At 44.0% G+C, this 24,468-nt stretch overlaps 1 long non-coding RNA gene across 1 annotated transcript; it reads left to right on the forward strand.

Moving 5' to 3' along the window:
* Nucleotides 1-518: 518 nt before the first annotated feature.
* On the forward strand, nucleotides 519-17,647 carry LOC122464848. The gene is made up of 3 exons (XR_006289243.1): nucleotides 519-582; nucleotides 11,084-11,174; nucleotides 17,202-17,647. It is a non-coding gene; the product is annotated as an uncharacterized LOC122464848 (long non-coding RNA).
* The last annotated feature ends 6,821 nt before the right edge of the window (nucleotides 17,648-24,468 follow it).

Raw genomic sequence — 24,468 nt, forward strand, 5'->3', positions numbered from 1 at the left:
AAAATCTACTATGAGCTCTAAATTCCCTATAAAATTTAGATAAAAGAAATGATGTGTTACATGTATCCAAACACTCCAATTAAAAAATCAAAGTAGTAATGTTACTGCAATGCTTTAGGAAAAATGTAATAAAGTCCAGGGTTAAGAAGCAGAAAACTGGAACAGATGCAGAGAAGGGCTACTACTATGATCCGATGAATGGAAAACCTACCTTATGAGAGGACACTCGAAGAGCTTGACTTGGTTAGTCTAACCAAAAGAAGGCTGAGGGGAGATACATGGTTTCTGTCTATAAATACATCAGAGGGATAAATATTAGGGAGGGAAAAGAGTTATTTAAGTTAAGCGCCAATGTGGACATGTGATCGGGTGCACTCACCTCACACTGGATGGGGAAGGATTAACTTCTTGCTGTGGGCTGAGCAAGCCATGTCTGCACATCCCTACTGGGCATGCTCCAGGTGCAGCACAAGTATAAAAGGGAGAAGCCAGCTCAGTCTGGGCTGACCGCTGAGCAGGAAGGATGCTCTTTTCTGGCTCCAGCCCGGGAGCAGTTGGAACCCCTGACTGCAGAAGTCAAAGGTACTGAGACCCACACAGATGCTCAATTGCATGTGGACCGACCAAGAGGGATCAGAGTCCCTGGGAACCGTACGTGACAAGAAGCCTGGAGACCCTTACGACTCCTTGATGGCAGCTCCAAGAGACGTGGTAGGAAGTGGCCCCGGGGGTCAGGGGGGCACGGGACACTAACTATGTCCTGTGGGAAGTTGGCGTGTTTCAGTTGGAGCCCTGCTGACTCAGTAGCGGAATGCTGCACAACTATTAGGGCCCTGGGCCAGGACCTGGTGGAGCAGGATAGGCCTGGGTCTCCCTACCCCAGCCGCCCCCCCCCACAGGTGGCGGCCCATTGGCTCTGGCCACAAGGCCTTATTGCCCCGCGAATGAGGGCAACTCTGCTCACTCTGGCCATTGGGCCACATAGCCCTGAGAGGCAGGGCAGTCCTATTGACTCTTGACTGTTGGGCCACACAGTCCTGAGGGAGAGGGCATCTGTATTGACCCTTACCGTTAGGTTTTCTAGCCCTGAGGACAAGGGCAGCTGAATTGACTTTGACCACTAGGCCACCCCATCCCAGAGGCAGGGGCAATTATATCGACTCTAGCCATTTGGCCTCACTGCCTGAGGTAGGGGACAGCTTGGAGGACTGGGTGAAAACACACCCCGCACTGGAGAGGGTTTCCCCACCTGTCACAGGACACAAAAACAAATGGGTATAAATTGACCATCAAGAAGTTTAGGCTTGAAATTAGATGAAGGTTTCTAACCATCAAAGGAGTGAAGTTCTGGAACAGCCTTCCAAGGGGAGCAGTGGGGGCAAAAAACCTAACTGAGCTTGATAAGTTTACAGAGGGGATGGTATGATGAGATTGCCTGCAGTGGCATGTAGCTGATCTGTGACTGCTAGCAGCAAATATCTCCACTACCAGTGATGGGACACTAGATTGGGAGGGCTCTGAGTTACTACAGACAATTCTTTCCCAGGTGTCTGGCTGGTGGATCTTGTCCACATGCTCAGGCTCTAACTGGTTGCCATATTTGGGGTCAGGAAGGAATTTTCCCCCGACGAGATTGGCAGAGACCCTGTTTTTTTTTCACCTTCCTCTGCAGCATGGGGCATGGATCACTTGAAGGTCTAAATTAGTGTAAATGGTGGATCCTCTGTAACTTGAAGTCTTTAAATCATGATTAGAGGACTTCAGTAGCTCAGCCAGAAGTACTGGGTCTATATCAGGAGTGGGTGGGTGAGTGATATTCTATGGCCTGCAGTGTGCAGGAAGTCAGACTAGATTATCATGATGGCCCCTTCTGGCCTTAAAGTCGATGAATCTAAGTGGAAACCTCAAGGTCTGATGCCCAGGGCTCTAGTCTAAGGCAGTGGATCTCAGCCTCTCCAGACTACTGTAACCCCTTCAGGAGCTGAGGCCTGAGTCCCACTGCCCAGGGCTGAAGCATGTAACTTAGCTTTGTGGGGCTGCGTGGGGCCCCAGACAATTGCCCTGCTTGCGACCCCCTAACATCAGCCCTACACTTGTGACCCCCCTAAACACATCCCACAACCCTCCTGGGGCTCAGGACTCCCAGATTGAGAAACACTGATCTAGATGAGTTGACATACCCCCTGGAAGACCTCTGCATACCCCTGGGGCTCATGTACTTCTGGTTGAGAACCACTGGTCTAAGGGATATAGGACTTTGATCTCAATGTATGTAGATTTATCACTAACATTAATGGTTGTCATGTGAATAAATCTTCTGGAATCTTGAGGAGAATATACAGTGTATTATATACCCCTAAAGAATTGGTCTGTGGAGCAATTGTTACTGAACCTGTTTAAAGAACAGGCTGTGAAGCTGGCAAACCAGGTGCCAGCTCATGTCAAAGTTCCCGTGTCTCAACTGAACACTGACAAATACATATCTGGAATCAGTCTGGCTCATCTGTGTATTAATATTGTTAAAATAGACACTTGGATGATAAGAATGCGTTTAGTGTTTAAACTTTATGGAATGCTTGTGAGCTTCTGCATGCATTAATCTCACTTATAGAATCTATATCCCATATTGTAAAGTAATATTTAAGCATTTGTATTGTAAGCCTCTATGAATATATAAATCACCAGATAGGAGAGAGACATTAACTAGTGCAAAGTCCAACAGAAGGTGTAACGTCCTGGGAACAAGAAAGGCCCATTAACATTAGATGGACTATTATGGAATATTAAAGAGGACAAAAGACTTTGTTGCTCTGCTCTGGACCCTACCAGCCATGTAAAGGTGACGTGAGTCCCCAGAGAAGAGGACAAGGACAATAGAAAGTCCTGTGGCAAGGGTGTGAGGACCAGGGGCCTTCAGTTGGAGGCCAAAGACCCTCTTGTGAGGACATTGCACTATTTTATGTGGGGCTTTCTGTTACTTCAGAAGGTGACAGGTGTGCTCTGAGTATGCCTACAGAATTGAGCTCCTCGATGAGGTAGGCATTCTCCTGCCTGGTTTGAGAATCTTTCTTTGGCACCACCGGGGCTTCGGCTTCAGCTAAGGCTCCAAGCAACTCATTAGCTGTGGGGTGGCATCAGTTCTTTAGGTGCCTAAGGGACTCTGGTGCCTATAGAGTTAGATGGCAGCTGAGTGGTGGCTTTGAAAATGTCTGTGGCACCTAAATGGTGGACTTAGGCATCTAGAGAGGCAGATAGGCACCTAAGTCCTTTTAAGGATATGGGCCTTTGTGCCTAAAGTAGGCACAATGCCTTTGGAAGTAGTGGAGAAGTGCACTTAACTACAGCTTCCCATCTATGGCTTTTTAACAAAGTGCACTCCTTTGTGTTGGTCTATGTTTGCTGACCAGTATGATTGATGGAGGCATGGCCTCACCAATAAGGGGTTTCTAATGCTTCTATTAGCAGCTGTTAGTTCCTAGCGGTGTCAATTCAGATATTTCTTGAGGAGGGAGGCAAATTCTGGCCCCCCTGTCCTCCACTCCCCCCGACCCCAGAAGGGAGCCTGGGTTTCCCTCATCTTGGGAGTTTCCCCTCTCTCTTATGCACACAGCGGTTGAGCGGATGCTGCCGGAAGTCGAGTTCTCACTCCCCTATGCTCCTTTTGTCCTCTCCCCATCCTTGCAGGTCATCCTCAGAGGTGAAGAATTGCTGATACCTTGCAGTATAATAAAGGGATCGCAGGGGAAGTGGATCCTTTAAAAAAACAACCACCATCATTTTTAATTTTAACATCATCATGTAGGATATAAAGAATGAAAACCACATTCAGACTTGATGTCAGTAATTATGACTCTACTAAAGCTGGAGTAGCACCCACTTACATCAGATGTGAACTTGGCCCATTGTGTGCAAAGAAATCACACAATTCTATCAGGTAGTATTCTGCAATATCAGATGATGGCTGAGTTTAAATGGACGTGGACTGTCATTAAAAATAATTTAAAATGAGGAGCCATTAGTGCAGACAAAGGCAGTATTGGATGACATAGAGAGAGGTACAGTTAAGTGGTATGATTCACTTAAGTAGCCTGAAAAAGTAGGAAGGATGGGCCTTTTAGGACCAAACAGGCTAGTAAACTTTTTGGTCTGGTTAAACAATGAACTTTGGAATGAGGTGGAGCTGAATTGGCAGCAACCCTTCTCTTTGCTCCAGGCCAAGCTGGCTGGGGAGGAAAGGCCAGGTTTGGGAAGCAGGAATGGCTTTACTGCAAACTTTAAAAGCAGAGATCGATCTAAACTGCAGAGTTTGGATTTGGATTTGAATTCTCCAAAATCAGGAGTGTTTGGATCTCAGGATTTGATTCAATCCATTATGGAGTCCATGGGAACTGTGGGTTCTCAGCAGGTCTGAAAATCAGGCCACTTGTTTCCCTGCTTAAATGTGGATACAAGGGCCTAACTTTAGATTCCCAAATTTTAACATTTAGGCCTAAATAAATAACAGTTCCTGTAACTAACTACAGAATTACTGTACAGTGAAGAGTTACATACAAAATAGTACAAGCCCCAGTTTTAAGAAATTCAAGAAAATAAGTGCTTGATTCATCGTTATTTGCCAAATTAAATAATTTTGTCTTGACTTTTTTTTACTAGTCCTGCATAATAAACTACTTGTGCAATTAGCAATAAAATTGTCACTCCTGTAAGGAATTTTTTTAAAGCTGGAAACAAGTGTCACATTTATTACTCTTTTAGAGTATTGCAGATAAAAATAGCTGGCCCATTTTCAGATAGCTAGTGCACTCTTGGTCTTTGTTTATCCAGGTCTGTAGATAGATAGAAATTACTTGTGCACATTGTGGGGAATTTTAGTCTTTCAGTGCAAACATGGGGTTATAGCTGCAGTCAGCATGAATTATTTTGAAAGGACAGAGTCAGCACACTTTGGTTTCACTGTTTTCTGCATCATTTTTTAGCATTTAACCAAGATGTGTTGGTGCCGTTAGTTCTCCGTATAATATTGTGGTATGATTTATCTAATGCCTGCAGTCTTTGATTGTGTAGATTTAGCAGGAATACAATCAAATATTGGAAACTTAACACATACTGTAGTTATACTGTAGAGTGATATAGAAGTTAAATAACAACAAATGAGAGATAAAATTCCCAATACGCAACTAAAATTAACTCTGTATTTTTTGCTCTTTCTCCATGTGAATGTTCTACCCAGAAGCCCTCACTTGGACTAACCTTCAATGTGTGGTGTATACTGCTGAATGGTACTGAAGACTTGCCTCTATTAGTGGTAAAGATGTTATTTACCACTAGAGATGGGCACAGACCAAATTGCAGATCCATACACTCCCAAACTTTTTCTAATGTGCAAAACCAAAACCATGGATTTAAATACTTTGGGATGTTTGGATTCAGATTCAAATCCAAACTTTGCAGCTTGAGCACATCTCTAATAGCTAGCCAAACAGGATGAAAAGTAAAGTGTAAACTAAAACAATAATACCAACTGGTTGCTGTTATTACAGAGGAAAAGCGTCTTGAGAGGAATGGCATTTGGTGATCAGTTGGCAAGAGCAAAAAGCACAAATGCCCTATTTTGCCAAAAACATTGGGACATCTGGGGCCAAAATGGGATGTATAGTTACCCTAGGCCAGGAGTCCCCAAACTTTTTCAATTGTTCCCCCCACTTATCTGGTTGGTGCCCTTCCCCCACCCCCTGGAGTTGTGAGCAGAGCTGGGACTGGGAGCCAGGGGTTGTGATGGGGCTGTGAGCTGCAGTCAGGGGCTGGGAGCGGGGCCGTGGCTGGGAGTGGGAGCCGGAGGTGCGGCTGGGGTGTGCCTAGGAGCAGAGCCATGGCTGGGGCTGGGGGAAGGGCTGGGGTGGGGCCGGAGCAGATCTGGGGCCAGAGCAGGATGAGGGGCGCTGCATCCTCACCCCCTGTGGAGGCTGACCCGGCCCCACTGCACACACCTCCCCAAACATTCCTCCATGCCCCCTACGGGGGTGCGCCCAACAGTTTGGGGATCACTGGCCTAGGTTGTGGTAAGAGCCACCCAGGGAGCCTGGGCAGTTCTGTGGAGCCCATGGTTCTCCACCTGCCCTGGGCGGGGGACCCGGGTATCTAAGAGCCCCTGGCCTGTATCTCTGCACCCCAGACTATGCTGCCCAGGGCAGATGGAGGGTCCAGGGCTCCCCAGAGTGGCCTGGTGTCCCTGGGCAGCTCTTACCATGGTCCAGGCTTCCAACCAGGCTAGGGGGTGGGGCCTTGGGACAAGGGGAGGAGCAGGGGAAGGGCCTTGTGACAGGGGACATGGGGGGTGGTCCCAATGTTCTTTGTGCCCAGGGCCCCAATAAAACTTAATCCGCCTCTGGGAATGCACTATTATATAGATAATTTATCATACCATAGAAGCAGCTTAGGAAGAATCATTAAGGGATCTTCACAGTTATCAGGTTTTTTGTATTGCTGCTTCTATTATTTTAAATTTTCAGGCAATGTGCTCCTCTTTTACAAAAGTGAAAGTGAGAATTATTCATTCATTAAAGAGTGACTTGCTTCCACGGAAGTCAATGGCTTACTTCCCATTTACTATACTGATGTAGCGTCGGCTCCTGATGTAACCAATCCTATAAATCTTTTGTATAGCACTCTACGTTTAAAATGCTTATTAGGTTTATCTCTGAAACTGCTTACAGTGTTCAAAGTAGCAGTTTAGAATACAGTACTTAGATGTTTACATTTCATGGCATTTAAAGTAAGTATTGGTTACGTATTTCGATACACCAAATTAGTAACTGATTTAAGTAACTGTCTTTGTAATTTATTTTCATTGGGTATCAGTTGGCTCCCTGGGAAATAGCCTAATTAAGCACATTAGCTGATTTTCCTGTAAGTGAAGTGTACTACGTTATTTATTTCTTCTGGTTTAATTTTGTAATAAGTATTTCTGGCTATGTATCACGTGTATTAGCTTTGAAAAAACAAAATCAGTAAATGTATAAAAGTGAGTGTTAAACTCACTATGGGCCTCAATCTGTGAGAGGCGGAGACGCCTTCTTTAAGTCAATGATAGCTGAGGGGGTGCAGCCCTACACAAAATTGAGCCCTAGCTGTGCAAGAGGGGAGAAGTTGGGCAAGGAAAGTATTTCATTACAATGGAATGAACTCTAGGTCATCTAACTGGACCGACACAAAGTTGATTATGGAACATACTTTTTAAGGTATCAGAGCCAGAAAAAGCACAATGCTGCCAAGCAATATTTAATAATTTTATTCAAAAATTAAAAAAATAAAAACCCTTGGGACTCTATTAGATCATTGAAACCAACTGCTTATTTGATGAAGAATGTGTTTTTTCAGATTGAATTACAGGGTTCTCATGAAATTCTGAAAACCTAAACTGTGTTATTTTAGTGGGTGCAAAATAAAAGGAATTAACTGGTAATCATAGGCCATTTTAAGAAGGGAGGGGGAGGAGCTAATGAGCAGCTGTTCGAGGGTTTCCTCCCCTGCTCTTCCCCAATTTAAGCCTTATGTTTTCTATAGCACTGTGAGAAACTATTTTTCTTGAGCTATTTTCACATTTCCTGGCCCAGCTCATATCTTCCAAGCGATGACGTGTGCTAGAAAATACAGCAATAGAAATAGAGTGACATTTCCTGAATGAACTTGCAAAAATGCAGGAAAAACTTTTCAAAGAGAAAAGGAATGTACGTACCTTGGTCCTCACTCAGTCTAGACAAGGCTTTAGGTATTCCAAAGGCAAGCCTGTGACCGTGGGGAAGAATCATCCATTCATTCAAGACCAGGTTTTGCTTACCTTATTTATGTTGAAATCAGTGGGACTCCTCAAAGAGCAAGGTATTACCCAGCATTATCAAGAATGATGGAATCTGACCTTGATTTGCAGAAATCCTTAGAACTGATGATCAGCGTTGTACAGAAGTGCATCAGGCCCTGAAATAGAACGTTAATCTTTCCTCAGGCATCATGGATGCATGTTCACAGTTAAATTAATTCAGGCCATATCTTGATGTTTGTATTGATTCCATTAATATAGCTTTCCTGATGTCAGGAGGTTTATGAAGAGGATGAATGTAGTCATGAATAGGAAAATATTAATTTGATTGGACAGTACATTCAGCTCTGTGTTAAGTTTCATATTTTCCACAGCTAAGAGCTGTTTTTCTTTGACAGTGTTTCTGTCAAGAGGTGGACTTAATACTTGGTTCACCTTAACATCTTTGAGTCTTTTGGCTGTTTTGTGCTCCCTTCTTACTTGATTTGAAACTCACAGTGAGAAATAATTAAAATCCTTGCTGGGAGACCTTCAATAGCAAAACTGTTTTCTGTACAAGCCCTTTTTTGCCTCATTTACAGTTGAAGGAGATGTGGCTGGATCTGGCAATCAAATTTTGAAAAGGATTGTCAGTGACAAAACTATAGATAAAGCAGAATAGCTGGTTAGCAATGATGTCTGGTAAAGTGTGTTTTAAGCACTGCTACATAAGCAAGTACAGCCATTTTCAGTCTTTTTCTTTAGCTGGTTTGCCATTGTGTTAATGGGAGATTTATATCAGCTTGATTTCCTTCTTTGACAGGGTAATTTGTTTGGTGGCTAGGGGGAATGTGATGGACATAATATTCCTGGACTTCAACAAGGCTTTTGACACTGTCCCACATGACATTCTGATAAGTAAGCTGGAGAAACGCGGGCTTGGCAGAACTATGATTAAGTGGATACATAATTGGTTAAACAATCGCAAACAAAGAGTAACTATTAATGGAATGATGTCGGATTGGAGGAAGATATCAAGAGGGGTTCCACAGGGATTTGTTCTGGGTCCGGTGTTGTTTAACATCTTTCTTAATGACCTGGATGTAGGAATAGCGAGCATATCCTGAGATGGATCTGGTGGTTCTGGATCACAACCTCAACATGAGTCAGCAATGTGATGCTGTTGAAAAAAATGCAAATGCAATTTTAGGTTGCATTAACAGAGGCAACGTATGCAAGTCACGGGAGATTATAATACCACTGTACTTGGTGCTGATTAGTCCTCAGTTGGAGTACTGTGTTCAATTTTGGTCACCAAACTATAGAAAGGATGTGGAGAAACTAGAAAGGATCCAGAGGTGAGTGACAAAGATGATCAAAGGGATGGAATGCAAGCCATACGAGCAAAGGCTGAACGAACTGGGTATGTTTAGTTTGGAAAAGAGGAGATGGAGTGGGGAACATGACAGTGGTCTTCAAATGCTTGAAAGGCTGCCATAAAAAAGATGGAAAAAAGTTGTTCTCTCTTGCCACAGAGGGCAGGATAAGAATCAAACTGCAGAATAGCAGAATAGCAGATTAAGATTAAATCTCAGGAAAAACTTCCTAACTGTAAGAACAGTAGGATAATGGAACCTAGAGAGGTTGTGGAAGCTCCTTCCCTGTAATTTTTTGTGTAAGAGATGCTCAAATCCAAACACGAATTAAATTAGGGAAGTCTTATGGTCTTTGTTATACAGGAGGTCAGATTAGATGATCACAGTGGTCCCTTCTGGTTTTATAATCTGTGATCTGAGTTTCTCAATGCTGTTCTAATGCTTGTTTCAAGAATTCTGCTCACCTATTGCTGTTGCAGAAAGCATGAAGTGCCTGTGCAAAATTTTTGTGAAGAAATACAAACCAGGGTGCCTATTTTGTCTTTGGGTCTCATTATAAATGCTAAATCTTTGGCCTGAGTTCACCCAAAGATTAGGTGTTCACTAAGTAACACCATGCTTCAGAATTAGCTCCACTCAGACTACTCAGAGGAAGGTTCTACTCCACATGGGTGCGGGTGACAGAATCTAGTCCAGAGACTGTAAACCAAAACTGAGCAACCAGTTTGTATGAGCTCTGTTTTACAGGTCCCTCTATCATCACCACTACTTTCACTTTGGGCACAAGAACTCAATAATGGAAGAATAAAGCTGGGGAATTGAAGAATAAAAAGGAGAAGGATATTAAAACACCCAAGGTATACCTCACTAGTTGACTTTATTTTCTATGGGACCAGCTCTGACTTCTGATCTGAATCCATATTTTCCAAAAGTTCAGGAAGGTTGGGATCCAGGGATCTGTTTTGGGTTTCAAGAATACAAAAGAAAATGAAGAGATTAACATAAAGTATTTTATTATTATTATTATTATTTTATTATTATAAAAGGATATATTTGCCACGTGGTCAAACTCAAAATGTGTCCAACAAGAGCTTCTTTTAGAAGAAGTAGGAAACAAATTTCAGCATCACAAGAGATATGGCTTGCAGTTACCTTTTTACATATCACAACTGTTCTTCCATCAGGCACTTCCATATAATTTGTCGATGTCAATCAATACAAGTAAACCTAGTGTTCTGACTATTTTAACAGCAATAAAATAGCTATAAAAAGAAAGTAACACCACACCACTGGAGTCTTGCCTTTGAACACATTCTGGAAGATATAATTAAAACACCAAGTGCTTATTTCAAAGTCAAAGCCCATAAGTGATGGGTTTGGCATCATGCCTATTGCAGGAAGGCTAATTATGCCATAAATTAAACTGATTTTTTTTAACCAAACATTATGACCTTTAATAAAATTGTTTTTACAACTAGCTGTCAATAAATCATCCAGGAAAGCTAGTGAGAAGTGTTCTGTGAGTACTTCACTTCTGTGAATTTCATTAGCTGCAGTTTATTTAGTTTTGTGAGCTGTGATATTTTTAAATCTCAAATTAAAATCTCTGAACCATAAAAACAAATTCAAAAATATTAGCATTTCAGTCTCTGAAAATGAACCTCTCTAATTGCAGAAATTAGTCAAGACTGTATACCAATCAGGAGGTCATTAAAAAAAAAATAGTGCATAGCAAATGCTTGACTTAACTACAGTAGGTCCAGCAAAGCTCTTTCAGCTATATAGTTTAAAGAGAGAAAAATTTCTCTAGATAGATTGTTTTGAAAGTAATGTGAATGTCTTTTAACTTAATAATCTGATATCTCATAACTTCAGTTTTCTGATTCTTCTTATTATCTATTGCACCCTCCAGCACACCAACCTGTCTGAACCTGGGTGCACTTGGACACATGCAAAGAACCGCAGCGGGAATAGGATTGTGCTAGTTACTAAAGAAGAATACAGTAATGTCAATATACTTAGTTCAGGAGCCATTCAGTTTAGGCTACTGTACTACCTCAGCGTAATTACAAATATTTTGGGATAAAATACAACAAAATTGCTTGATTTGCTACCTTGAAATGGAAATTTTTTAAATTAGAATCATAGAATATCAGGGTTAGAAGGGACCTCAGGAGGCCATCTAGTCCAACCCCCTGCTCAAAGCAGGACTAATCCCCAACTAAATCTAAATCTAAATTAATCACTTTTGTTAGACTGGTACCAGAAAATGAAGCGAATATTTCTATTCCTGTGGCTTCTTACTATAGTATGAGGGTTTTAGAAACAGATAGAAAAAGCATCTCTTCTTTGGGGAGCTTCAATCTAAGTTAGATAAGTTAAGGCAAGACTGTTAGGGGGTTAAAAGTTGGGAAACTGAGTCACAAGTCCAGCCAATTTAAGGTTAATCAATTTTTGCCTTTATTTATACAATGTGAGACAGAATTATTGTCACTTACAATGTCTGGACATATCTCTTCCAACACAAAGTTACCTTTGTTCTGTCAGCAATAACATTTTAAGCAGATTAGCAATTCTATGTAAAAGAAGAATTGACAAAACCACATTTATTCCAGCATTCATTGGCCTAAGTGTTACCTCATCTGCACTCATTTACCATCCATAATTACAAATCATTAAAAATATAGCTGTCAAAGCTCTTAATCTTACCATTAACAATTCTTCATTTTATATTTCAATATTATAAATCAGTACATGTTGTGCTGTGCTATCCTTAATCTACTAGAAAGGAGCGGGATGTTATGGAAAAATGATGATTCTTTACCGTCAGCATTTCTTATCTTCTTTAAACATGCATTTTTCATTCAAAGTTTGTGAATCCTGAGAAAGAAACTTCAGCAGAATTTTTCCTGTGAATACATTTTGAGGGGTGTCTCAGCTATAGGGCCTTGATATTTAGTTGCTTTTAATGGTACCTCAACAAGACAGTCTTTACTCTCAGCCCTTGTTTGGTGTTGGTAGCATGTGAAGGGGTGTACAAACTCTTCACTGGGCAGCAAAGGGTTAAAGAGCAGTTCTGGGCTCAGGAGGCCCCACCCTTCCACCCTTGCCGAGCATGTTCCAATTGGAGGCAGGGTTTAAAAGGGAGCTGGCTGGTTCAGTTACGGGACGGACAGGGGAGAGAGAAGAATTTGCCCTGGGCGCTCTGGAGGCAGAGGTAGCCAGACCCAGACTGGGAGAAGGAAGGTCGGTGAGTGGCAGTCCTTGTGGGCTGGAGCTGAGTAGGCAACCCGCGAAATAGTGCTTACAGGCATGAACTGCAGCATGCTGTAGGAAAGAGGGCGTTAGGAAGGGACCCAGGGAAGCTGACTTGACGCCCCTGAGGGTGGAAAATGCTGGACAGATCTTACAGGGCCCGAGTTGGAACCCAGTGGAGTGGAGGGCCTGGGTTCCTCTACCCCTCCTACAGCAACCGCTAGGTAGGGTGATGGCCAGAGACTATAACCACTAGGTGGGGTGGCTGCAGGAACTGCAACCACTAGGTGGGGTGGCTGCCAGGGACTATACCCACTAGATGGTGGACCGTGGACCTGTTCACAGGGCATCTTTATCTGTCATTTTTGCCATCCCTTATTTCATGGCATTACAAGTTCAAGCTGGCTCTCCTCACATTAACTAATCTGCCCCTTTGGACTTGTCTGCTCTTGTCTTTCATTGCACTATCCCCCAAGTCAGCCTCATCTGTCCATTTGTTGACATCTCACAAAAATGTCTGTGCCTTATTTCATGCTGTCTGTTACATACGAAACCCACTCTCTGAACTGATCTGTAAAGCCACTCCCCTCCTTCAAACCTCTTTTCAAGACGCATGTCTGCCACAACTCCATCTGCTTGATGAGCAGGTGAATGAAATAATGGGGATAGTTAACATTTACTTTAGTTGGTATAATAACTTTTTTAATGTTGCAAATGTATATAAATAGTACATATTTGATTGTATCCCCCTCTCCTCCTACACTTTCTCTGTTGCTTGTCTTAAGAGCTTTGGAGCAAGGACCATGTCTTCTTGTGTGTTTGTGCAGTGATTAGCACAATGGAGCTCTGATACTGAGGGTGGCTTTTGGGAGCTACTGTACTCTGAAACAGGAATAAATAATAACTCCTTGGTAGATGTCACCAGCCTTCACTACTCCTTCATATTTTTTGAGAAGCCTGCTGTCCACCTGCACATTATAAGACATGTAGCCTCACAAGTACTCCCTACACTGCAAACCGTCTGATACATAGCTCTCTGGGACATCCACCCCCATCCATGTTCCTCGGTGATTGATGGATTGACCCTTTCACTTATTTCTGTCCTCCCCCACCCCATCATCACCACCATCACCACACACTGAAGAAAAGACATGGAATTAACTTCTCCTGGTGTAGCTCCCAACTTTTAACTCCTTCTGGGCATACGTGTACACACATTTAGCCTCCTTGTGATGATTGAAAGCGCATGTTTCCAATATTTTAAATTTTTTACAAAGTAGGTACCATAAGCCAGATAACAGTCATTGTCTCAGTATATACAGAACTCTACCACAAACAGCTAACATTTGAACTCTTCATATATGTCTTTCAGAAAAAGTGAGATTGTAGATGTTCTGATTATCTTCAAGTGCTTTTAAGACTACTTTTCTATTATTGATGTATTATGTCTATACACTGGTCCTTATATCAGATGGACTCCTGTATGATATATACTTGTATGTCATAATGACAAAACACTCAGTAGAAAACAAAAATTGAAACATAACCTATGATGGCTTATATGGTGGGCAAAATAAATCAACTTTAAATTATTTTTAAATGCTAAAAAAGGAAGACGTAGTTTTGAATGTGGCTATTGATAAGAATGAAAAAAAAAAGAAAGTTAGAACAAATACATTGCAGTTACCTGAACTCCATGAAGAAATATGAATAACTCTTTACTTGATCTGGAGTTTTTCTTCCTGACTTCATTAATCAACTGGTCATTAATCTGAAATACTTCACTGCAGCCTCACAGATCTGGTTTATGTATATACATTTTTTAGCTTTTATTTCATTTGCTTTTTTTTTTAACATTGCTTGGGCAGCCCTTCCATTATGCTTGGACGTTTGTAAATTACAGACCCCCGTGGGCTGACATAGTGTGAGAGGAAGGCAGATGTTTTTCCCCTCACGCAGTGTACATGATGTAGTTTTAAAAATGAATGTACTAATAAATCCAATAAAACTCTTTAAACCAAATACCCATTTCATAAAATAATATCCAGGGTTTTTTTTTTGCAACTCCCTTTATTATGCAGTGATACAGAAGCCATAGGAACTTCAGATGACTAGCTCTCAATTACCATTAATTTGAGTTTCTATTGCTCATCCATGTGGGATATAGAATCATAGAAATATAGGACTGGAAGGGACCTTGAGAGGTCATCTAGTCCAGCCCCCTGCACTGTAACCAAGTAAACCAGTCAATCCCTGCAGGTGTTTGTCCAATCTGTTCTTAAAAACCACCAATGACTGGGATCCCACAACCTCCCTTTGAAGCCTAGTCCCGTGTTTAACTGTCTTTATAGTGAGAGTTTTTTCCCTAATATCTAAGCTAAATCTCCCTTGCTGCAGATTATGCCCATTACTTCTTGTCCTACCTTCACTGGACATGGAGAACAATTGATCACCGTCCTCTTTATAATAACTCTTAATATATTTGAAGACTGTTGTCAGGTCTCCCCTCCATCTTCTTTTGTCAAGACTAAACATGCCCAGGATGTGTGTGTGTGTGTGTGTGTGTGTTTTAAAACCTTTCCTCACAGGCCATGTTTTCTAAACCTTTAATCATTTTTATTGCTCTCCTCTGGAATCTCTCCAAGTTGTTCACATATTTCTTAAAATGTGGTGCCCAGAACTAGACATAGTTCTCCAGCTGAGGCCTCACCAGTGCCGAGTAGAGCAGGACAATTATCTTCCATGTCTTGTATATGAAACTCCTGACAACACACCTCAGAATATTAGCCTTTTTTGCAACTGCATCACTTTGTTGACTCATATCCAATTGTGATCCATTATAACCCATAGGTCCTTTTCAGCAGTACTACCACATAGCCAGTTATTCCCCATTTTGTAGTTATGCATTTGGTTTTTTTTCTTTCTAAGTGTAATACTTTGCACTCATCTTAATTGAATTTCATCTTGTTGAATTCAGACCAATTCTTCCATTTGTCAAGGTCATTTTGAATTCTAAGCCTGTTGTCCAAAGTGCTAGCAACCTCTCTCGGCTTGGTGTCATCTGCAGATTTTATAAACATATTGTCCACTCCATTATCCAAATCATTAATGAAAATATTGAATAGTACTGGACCCAGAACAGACCCCGTCAGATCCCATAGATACGTCCCCCACGGTGTGAGAGCAAACCACTGATTGTTTTGCACCCAACTTATATTAATTTTATCTAGACCACATTTCCCTAGTTTACTTATGAGAATGTCTTGTGGGACTGTGTCAAAAGCCTTACTAAAATTATGATATAGACCATCTACAGCTTCCCTCCTATCCACTAGGCCATGTATGGTAAGTATCAATGGTGCCATGATTAACAGGACATAGTTTTCATGAATCCTGTTTTGATTTTTTGTGTGGGGAAAAAAGCAGTGGTTTCCCCCAATTTAATGAATAAAATGAAAAATAAATCCCAGAAATACTGTGTATCTTACTTATTGATTTAACAGGTAATCCTGTTATCTGAGGCTGAGTGCAGCCTCCACCATCACTCATGAAAGTAAAGACTTTGACCTGACATTGTCAGTTAAGAGAACAGTGTCCTTCCTCATGTCTGTTTCTCCACATTATGACCAGTTGGAGCTATTTAGCCAGTTCCTGCTTTTATTATCCAGTCATGTAGTCTCATTGATTTCAACAGGATTACTCATGTAAGTAAGGCATGCAGGATTTGGCCCTTCCTTCCTTTAACATCTTTCTATTCCAGTGTCTGAAAGTCAGTAGGTATCTGGAGATGAAGGCGGCTTGAATACATCCTCATAAATGTTAATGGCCTTGGGAATCAGAGACAATAGGTAAGGCCTCTTAAATAGATAAATGCTGGGTGATTTTTAACAGAGATCCTTTGTGTTCGGATCTGAATCCAAATTCCCCAATTTTTGAGTGGGTTGAGACCCAGCATTTGCCAACTGCCAGATTCCCATTTAGATTTAAATTCCATCGGCGTTTGGGGGGTATTTACATCTGGGGTTTTAGTTCAGGCTTAGTACTAGTTTTTCATGGAATAGGGGAAACACGGAATCTTTTCCAGGTGACTGATTCCTGAGAGCTCAAGATTGTATATCATTTACAAGTAGTCCAGTTTGTAAGAGGTTTCCCTAAGATTCTTGTGAGGTTTGTGAAATCATTTTTTGCAATTCTGTTCTTGCATTTTTACATGTGCAGGACATAAAATGAGAGGTTATACTTTACATTTTATGGATAAAGCCTTTGGTTGTTGTATATTTACCAGTTACCTTAAACATACTCTGTTATTTGCTTCCCAGTTTTGGTGAGAAAGCAAGGCCATTTTCAATATCCAAAGAGTCTTTCTGTTTGTGAGAGTTCCCAGTGAAAGCCCAGATATCAAACACCTGTTTTTCACTAAATTTGCGGATGTTGGTGGGTCAGGAGGGGAGTTGTGGGTTAGCTCATTCCACTGTAAAGCAATGAAAGCCATAAAATATTATGAGCAAAAAGCCACCTGTTTCTGAATTAATGCCTGCCATCTACCTTTGTGGTTTAAATTGTAGGTTCAGTATCTAGGTGGTCTGTTTTCATTTCAATCTAACAAAGAAGATTTAACCACAGTGTGCTAATTTGTATAGCACCTTCACAATAAACTCATTCCCAAAGCTCTTTAAAAAACAGGTCAGTGGAAATAATGGAAATGTTACATCACTGCAAACAGAGCATATACAATCAGATAAACTCTTAGGAACCACATCTTTTAACACTTGCAGGAAACACAAGAGGAAGGGTGAATGCTTGATCATCAGAGAAGCTGAGAAAAAACCGCAAATCCTGACCCAGCTATTGTTTCCTATCTAAACTTCTGCTCATTCCCAAAGAGCACAGACTACAGGACATTCTAGAGATAAGATCTGGACATGTTTTATTATTTAACAAGATGTTAACATTGAGGATAGTGTCGGAACAGTCTGTGTATATTTTCTTACTTGTAAAGTTCTCACAAGTGTGTTTTCTCCAAAATGGAAAATGTCAGCTGGCAAAGCCTTCAAGGGCCTGAATGGCAAAGGTCACCTAGACAAGCCATCTGCATTGCCATGCATTGCAGTCTGTCTGCGTCTAACCATACTTGCGATAACAAGAGAGTGCAATCAGCATTCTACCGACAGTTAAAAAAAATGATCAACGTGAAGACCAAAGATAGATGTGAGAGTAATGATCTGTCAGACGCAAGAATCTTTGTATAAATTGTGATGAAACTTCCATATTTTGAAGATATTTTCTAATACTTCCCATTCCATTTGTTGTCTGCTTTTTTTTGGTGTCCTTTTTGTTCTCCTCTTCTGTGACATAATGTAGCATCATTGAAATTTAGGACTGAAAGAGATCTTGAGAGATCATCTAGTCCTGCCCCCTGTGCTCAGTGAGCATCACCTAGATCATCCCTGAAAGGTGTTTGTCTAACCTGTTCTTTAAAACCTCCAGTGAAAGGCATTCTACAACCTCCCTTGGAAACCTATCCCGGTACTTAACTATCCTTATAGTTAGAAAGTATTTCCCTAATACCTAACCTAAATCTCCCTTGCTGTGGATTAAGTCAATTATTTCTTGTCCTATGCTTGGTGGACATGGAGAACAGTTGATCACTGTCTTCTTCATAACAGCATTTAACATATTTGAAGATTATTATCATGTCACCACTCAGTCTTTTGTTCTCCAGGCAAGAAGAAATTGGGATATTAAAGGGATGCATCACATGGCAGTCTCCCTTTAATATCATAATCAAAGTTGAAGTCCAACTTCCAAGTCCAGCAACAAGTCTTACCACTTTTAAAAGTTTTGTCACACTCATCTAAGTTCATGTTTTTCCTGGACTTAGAAGATCATGAAGAGGTTTCAGTACAGATGAGAATTGTGGCATCCACAGCAGTTCAGTGACCCCACCCTTCCTTGTCCCCCAAAATTTAACTGACTCATATTTTCAGTAACAAGGGTGTCCGTTATGGCCTTTATCTTTGCAGGTTCTTTGTGAAGGTTCTTTGTATCAGTGACATGACCCAAATAATCTATGGAGTTGTGGGAAAAAATTCACATTTGTCCTTTAGAACTCTGACTGTAATCCTCCAATCTGTCTAAGATTGCATGTTCATTTTTAATTTTGCTAGTCACTCAAAAGCCCTCTAAGTAGCACTTTACTTCTGACAATCCATTCAAAATATGGCCCATCTAAAATATGGTCAATGCTAGTACTGACATTATCCCAAATGATAAATTGTGGTGTTGGTATAACTCCTAGGGTTTTTCCTCCATGTCCATTTGCAATTAAGCTCAACTCAGATCAGTTTTGCTACACTTTTGGTCCCTGGCTAAACATATTCTCAACAAAAGGGAGTGCTGAGAGCAAACTGATCATAGCACTACATTTACTGACACTTGGACATTTCCATGAGTTCTGATGGTGCCATCTTTTTTCCCAAAACACTTGCATAGTAGGAGCTGCCTATTCACTTTGTGAGAAAAACCACATAATTCCTGCCTTGACTAAACATTGCAAATCTGCTTAGAGCATTCTTCTGATGGCACATGGTGCTGTCCATGCCTTGCAATGTTTGGGTTGGTTACCTGGCTTTGTGGTTAGCTTTACAGTGTTATCTTTTATGCTACCCAGTTCCACCTTGAAAATAGGACTGTGTCCAGGTAGGCTGTACATCATGTGAATATCTGGCTAGTTCAGCTATATTTATTCAAATCACAGTCAGCCTAGAACAGATAGGTAGTCACACTTGCCCACAAATGGTGACTGTTTTGACATGGACTTCATCCTGCATGTCAATATGCCCTATCATGTTTCCCATAAACATCGGAAGCATAACTCTGGTAGATTGTAAGGGAAGGTGATTGAGGTTAATCTGTATTGCCCTGTGATACTGCAGCTCCTGTATCCATAGAAAGTGGCTTTCTTTCCAATAATGGTGTCACCCAGAATCCATGTTAAACATACGATATGCCCTAATTTATGAATCTTGCCCATATGCTCAGGGTTTAGCTGATCACCATATTTGAGGTCGGGAAGGAATTTTCCTCCAGGGCAGATTGGAAGAGGCCCTGGAGGTTTTTCGCCTTCCTTTGTAGCATGGGGCACGGGTCACTTGCTGGAGGATTCTCTACTCCTTGAAGTCTTTAAACCACGATTTGAGGACTTCAGTAGCTCAGACATAGGTGAGAGGTTTTTCGCAGGAGTGGGGGGTGAGATTCTGTGGCCTGCGTTGTGCAGGAGGTCAGACTAGATGATCATAATGGTCCCTTCTGACCTTAATATCTATGAATCTATGATATGCAAGGTAACTTTTTCATTTGACTTTTTCTCCCTATATACAGAAAATGGAAGTCCTTTTCTCCATTGGTTGTTTTCCCCTAGCCTTTTATGCAGTCATGTTTTTTCATGTATAGTCCATTCAATGTGTCCCCTATTCACCAGAGTGCTGGCATACTGTATAGGCTTTACACCAACAAATTACTTCTCAATAGCTTCTCTCTCCACATTGGTAATGTTTACAAGTACATGATGTTTTCCTTGAAATTTCTTCCATTATCGTATACACTTTTGTGTATGTATTCAGCCCTTGGGCTTTCCGTATAGGAATTTCCATAGAAATTATGACTTCCATAGTCTTCTGCAATAGTCAATAGCCATTTCTGTATTTCCTCAGTACATACTGGTAGACCACAGCATGAAGTTCAAAATACTTTCTGATTCTCTTTGGGACTATCACAAATCTTTTCCCTCAAGGGAGCTTCTTTCTCCTCACATTCTGTTCTGTTCATTCCTTATGGGGCACCTGGCATAGGCTACTGTCAGAAGACAGGATACTGGGCTAGATGGACCTTTGGTCAGATCCTGTATGGTCATTCTTATGTTCTTAGGTTCACATCAGGGACCAGGGGGCTATGAAAATAGATCAAGTCCAGAGGTATGGATTTTTTTCACCTGCCAGGTCACTCTGAATTTTGGAAATTGCATTTTTATACAGCAATTTATTTTCTTTTCCCCTGCGTAGTCATTTATGGAGAAACCACACAGAGTTCCAAGACATAATGGTCACAGTTTGGAAATATTCTGCCAATAGTTAGAAATAATATTCTAATATTGGAGAGATGATTTTAAAATGATAGTCTTTGAAAATAAACCCTCAAAAGAGAAACAAGAGTAGTGTCATATCCAGAGAAGATTTTATTCAGTACATTTAGGTCTAAGTTGTAGCTAGCCCTAATGTGGCCCTATAGCGGGGTAGACATCCACTCCTGTCCTGAGGGACTTAGAACAGCCCCGGACAGTGATGAGCTGGTAAAATCTTAACAACCGGTTCCCTATAAAAAGTTCTGATGTAATGAATGTGCCCCAGTATGTATTTTTTGTACCAACAGGGTTACCATATGTCCATATTTTCCTGGGAGGAATTTTTAAATTTTAAAATTTTAAAAATTCCTCCCGGACAGCGATTTAAGAACCAAAAAGCCTGACCTGTCTGGGAAAATACGAGTGTGTGTTAACCCTGCCTAAAGTTCTTTTTTAAAAAGATGGGCCTGAACTAGAAATGAGCTCCGTTTCACATGTGTGGGTCCCCACCACTCCCTGGGGGTGTGCTAGGGTGATCAGATGTCCCGATTTTATAGAGACAGTCCCGATTTTGGGGTCTTTTTCTTATATAGGCTTCTATTACCCCCCACTCCCTGTCCTGATTTTTCACACTTGCTGTCTGGTCACCCTAGGGTGTGCACATGTGTGGGTCCCAGCTGCTCCCTGCCCCCCTCATTGAAGCAGGTGTGCAGGGTTACTGCCCTGGGAACTGCAGGGCACCAGTGGACATGGGGCCATCTGCAGACAGGGGTGTGGGGCAGGGCTAGCTGGAGGCAGGGGGTGCGGCAGGGGCTGGTGCGGGCAGGGGGTGCAGGGGTGGCTGGAGAGAGGGCAGCGGGTGCGGCAGGGGCTGGCTGCGGGCAGGGCAGGGGGTGCGTGCGGCAGGGGCTGGCTGCATCCAGGGGGTGCAGGGGTGGCTGGAGACAGGACAGGGGGTGCGTGCGGCAGGGGCTGGTGTGGGTAGGGCAGGGGGTGCGGGGGTGGCTGGAGACAGGGCAGGGGGTGCGGGGCTGGCTGCGGGCATGGCAGGGGGTGCGTGCGGCAGGGGCTGGCTGAGGGCAGGGGGTGCAGGACTGGCTGCCGGCAGGGCAGGGGGTGCGGCAGCGGCTGGCTGGAGACAGGGCAGGGGGTGTGTGCGGCAGGGGCTGGCTGCGGGCAGGGGGTGTGGGGCTGCCTGGAGACAGGGGCTGGCTGCGGGCAGGGCAGGGGGTGCGGCAGGGGCTGGCTGCAGGCAGGGGGTGCAGAGGTGGCTGGAGACAGGGCAGGGGGTGCGTGCGGCAGGGGCTGGTGCGGGCAGGGCAGGGGGTGGCTGGAGACAGGGGTTGGCTGGATACAGGGCAGGGGGTGCGGGGGTGACTGGAGACAGGGGCTGGGTGCGGGCAGGGCAGGGAGTGCGTGCAGCAGGGGCTGGGTGCGGGCAGGGCAGGGGGTGCAGCAGGGGCTGGCTGCAGGCAGGGGGTACGGGGGTGGCTGGAGACGGGCTGGCTGCGAGCAGGGCAGGGGGTGCGGCAGGGGCTGGCTGCGGGCAGGGGGTGCGGGGGTGGCTGGAGACGGGCTGGCTGCGGGCAGGGCAGGGGGTGCGGCAGGGGCTGGCTGCAGGCAGGGGGTACGGGGGTGGCTGGAGACGGGCTGGCTGCGGGCAGGGCAGGGGGTGCGGCAGGGGCTGGCGGCAGGCAGGAGGTGCAGGGGTGGCTGGAGACAGGGGCTGGCTGTGGGCAGGGTGGTGGGTGCTCACGGGGAGAGCAGCTCGGAGCAGCAGGACGCAGCCCAGGCCCAGCAGAGCAGCTGGGGACCCACCAGGCAGCAGTGGGAGCCCCAGGGCCAGGGGTCGGGGGAGCAGCAGCAGCACCAGGGCTTGTGCCCAGGGCCAGGCAGCAGCCCACATGGCTCCCGCAGCGCAGTGCCCCCGGCGGCCGGAGGAGGAATAACATCACTTCCTGGCCGGAGCCCATCAAAGCCTCAGCGCCCCCTGCAGGGAAGCGGGTTAACAACCGGTTCTAAAACTGCTTCAAAATTTAACAACCGATTCATGCGAACCGGAGATAACCGGCTCCAGCTCACCACTGGCCCCGGAGAGGCCTGTGGGTGGGGACAAGAAGCCTGAGCTGATTGGGGAAGGCAGCAACAGCTGGGGCCAGGCCCCAATCAGGCCCAGCTGGCCCCTATAAGAGGCTGCGAACCAGGCGTCCAAACAGACTCTCTCTGCCTGTAGAGAGAGAAGGGCCTGGCTGCTGGGGAGCCTAACCAAGTGCTTAGAGTGGAGCAGGGCTGAGGGAAGGCCAAGGGAGCTGGGAAGCTCTGGCCTGGAAAACCCCCAGGCTGTGGCCTAGTTGAAGGCCAGTTAGGTACTGAGGTTGCAGGGGGCAGCCCGTGGGTAGGCAGAGGCAGCAGGTCCAACCGCCCCTTGCCTGTGATGAGTAGCTTATATACTGCAGTCAGCCCAAGTGAACGGGTGGCTAGATAGTGACTGGGCAGTAGCCAAAGACTGAGGTGAGGTGGGGATGGGGGTTCACCTGGGTGGGGAGACCCTGCAAGTGAGGGGTTACTGCCCGGGGGCAGCACCCTGGCATACAAGAGGCATTGGGTCTGGGAGGGACACGGGGGCCCGGAATAAGTGGGACACTGGCCTACAGAGGGCGCTCCAAGGCGGGAAGTAGAGCTAATTCCCAGGACACCAACAGGAGGCGCTGCAGGGGTGAGTCCCACACTCTTACGGGCCCTAAGATGGGGAGAGGGACTAAAGACCTCGCGTGAGGGTTGGCCAAACTTGCAACCTCTGTTCTCTGGGGTGGCCGGGGCTGTGCCCAAAATATTCCATCCAAGAGCAAATAAAAGGGGGTGAAGAGAAATAGGGGAGGAGGCATAGCCAGTATCTGGCAATCCTGCCAGTATTGCATTGCCATAAGCTACCTTGTAACGTCTATCCCTATTAATAGTTATTGTTTGGCAACTTCATATTCTTTCCTTTGCTCCAAAATCCAATGGCCATGGCCAATGCCTTTTGGATGCCAGTATGGATAAGAGCCAACTCTGGGAAAAACAGGTGGTCTGTATTGGCAGAGTGTGAATGATTCACGTGGGGAACAAATATTTTTTGCATTGAGGCATCTTGCTTTTTTTTCATTTAAAAAAATTCAAAAGAAAACAATCCTACTGAATGAAGTTACATATTTGAAGTGGGGGACTCTGATCCCCCTGCTCTGGTGCTCTGGTCTTGGCTGCTGCTCCCTGGCTGGGGTAGACCTCTGAGTGCTGGCGGTTAGTGCTGGGGAGGGGGAAGCTACGGCTGCTGGTACTTGGCTGGGGGGAGTGCACAGCTGTAACCCTAGTTGCTGCTTTCTGGTTATCGCTGGCAGGCTCCCCTGCCTAAGCAGAGGTGACCAGAGCACTGCCCAGCATCACTCTGGGTTTAGCTCCAAGTTTGTGGCCATGGGTGTGTTCCAGGACTGTTCTCTAGGCTATGTCTCTATGGTTTGGTATATATGGTTTATTGAAAATTGTGTTATGATTATGGTCTATCACTTTAAATTCTCAGGGATTTTCCTTTTCCTTGCAGGAAGGGGGCTCTGTAGGAAAACTTGTGATTCAGGCTGTGCGCTTGTCTACATTTAAAACACTACAGCTGCACAACTTTTCCCCTGCAGCTGAACTGCTCCAGCAAGTCAGTGTAGACACTACCTGTGCTGATGGGAGGAATTCTCCCAGAGGCAGTAGTTAGGTCGACAGAAGAATTCTTCCATTGACTTAGTGCTGTCTACACAGAGACCTAGGTCAGCTTAACTATGCCACTCAGGGGCGTGGATTTTTCATGCCCCTGACTGACATAGTTAAACTGACCTAATTTTCTAGTGTGGACTAGACCTCAGTCTGCAGCCAACCAGCCAAGAGTAAAGTGAGGTAAG

The sequence above is a fragment of the Chelonia mydas genome, chromosome 3, assembly GCF_015237465.2.
Source record: "Chelonia mydas isolate rCheMyd1 chromosome 3, rCheMyd1.pri.v2, whole genome shotgun sequence".
Lineage (NCBI taxonomy): Eukaryota > Metazoa > Chordata > Testudines > Cheloniidae > Chelonia > Chelonia mydas.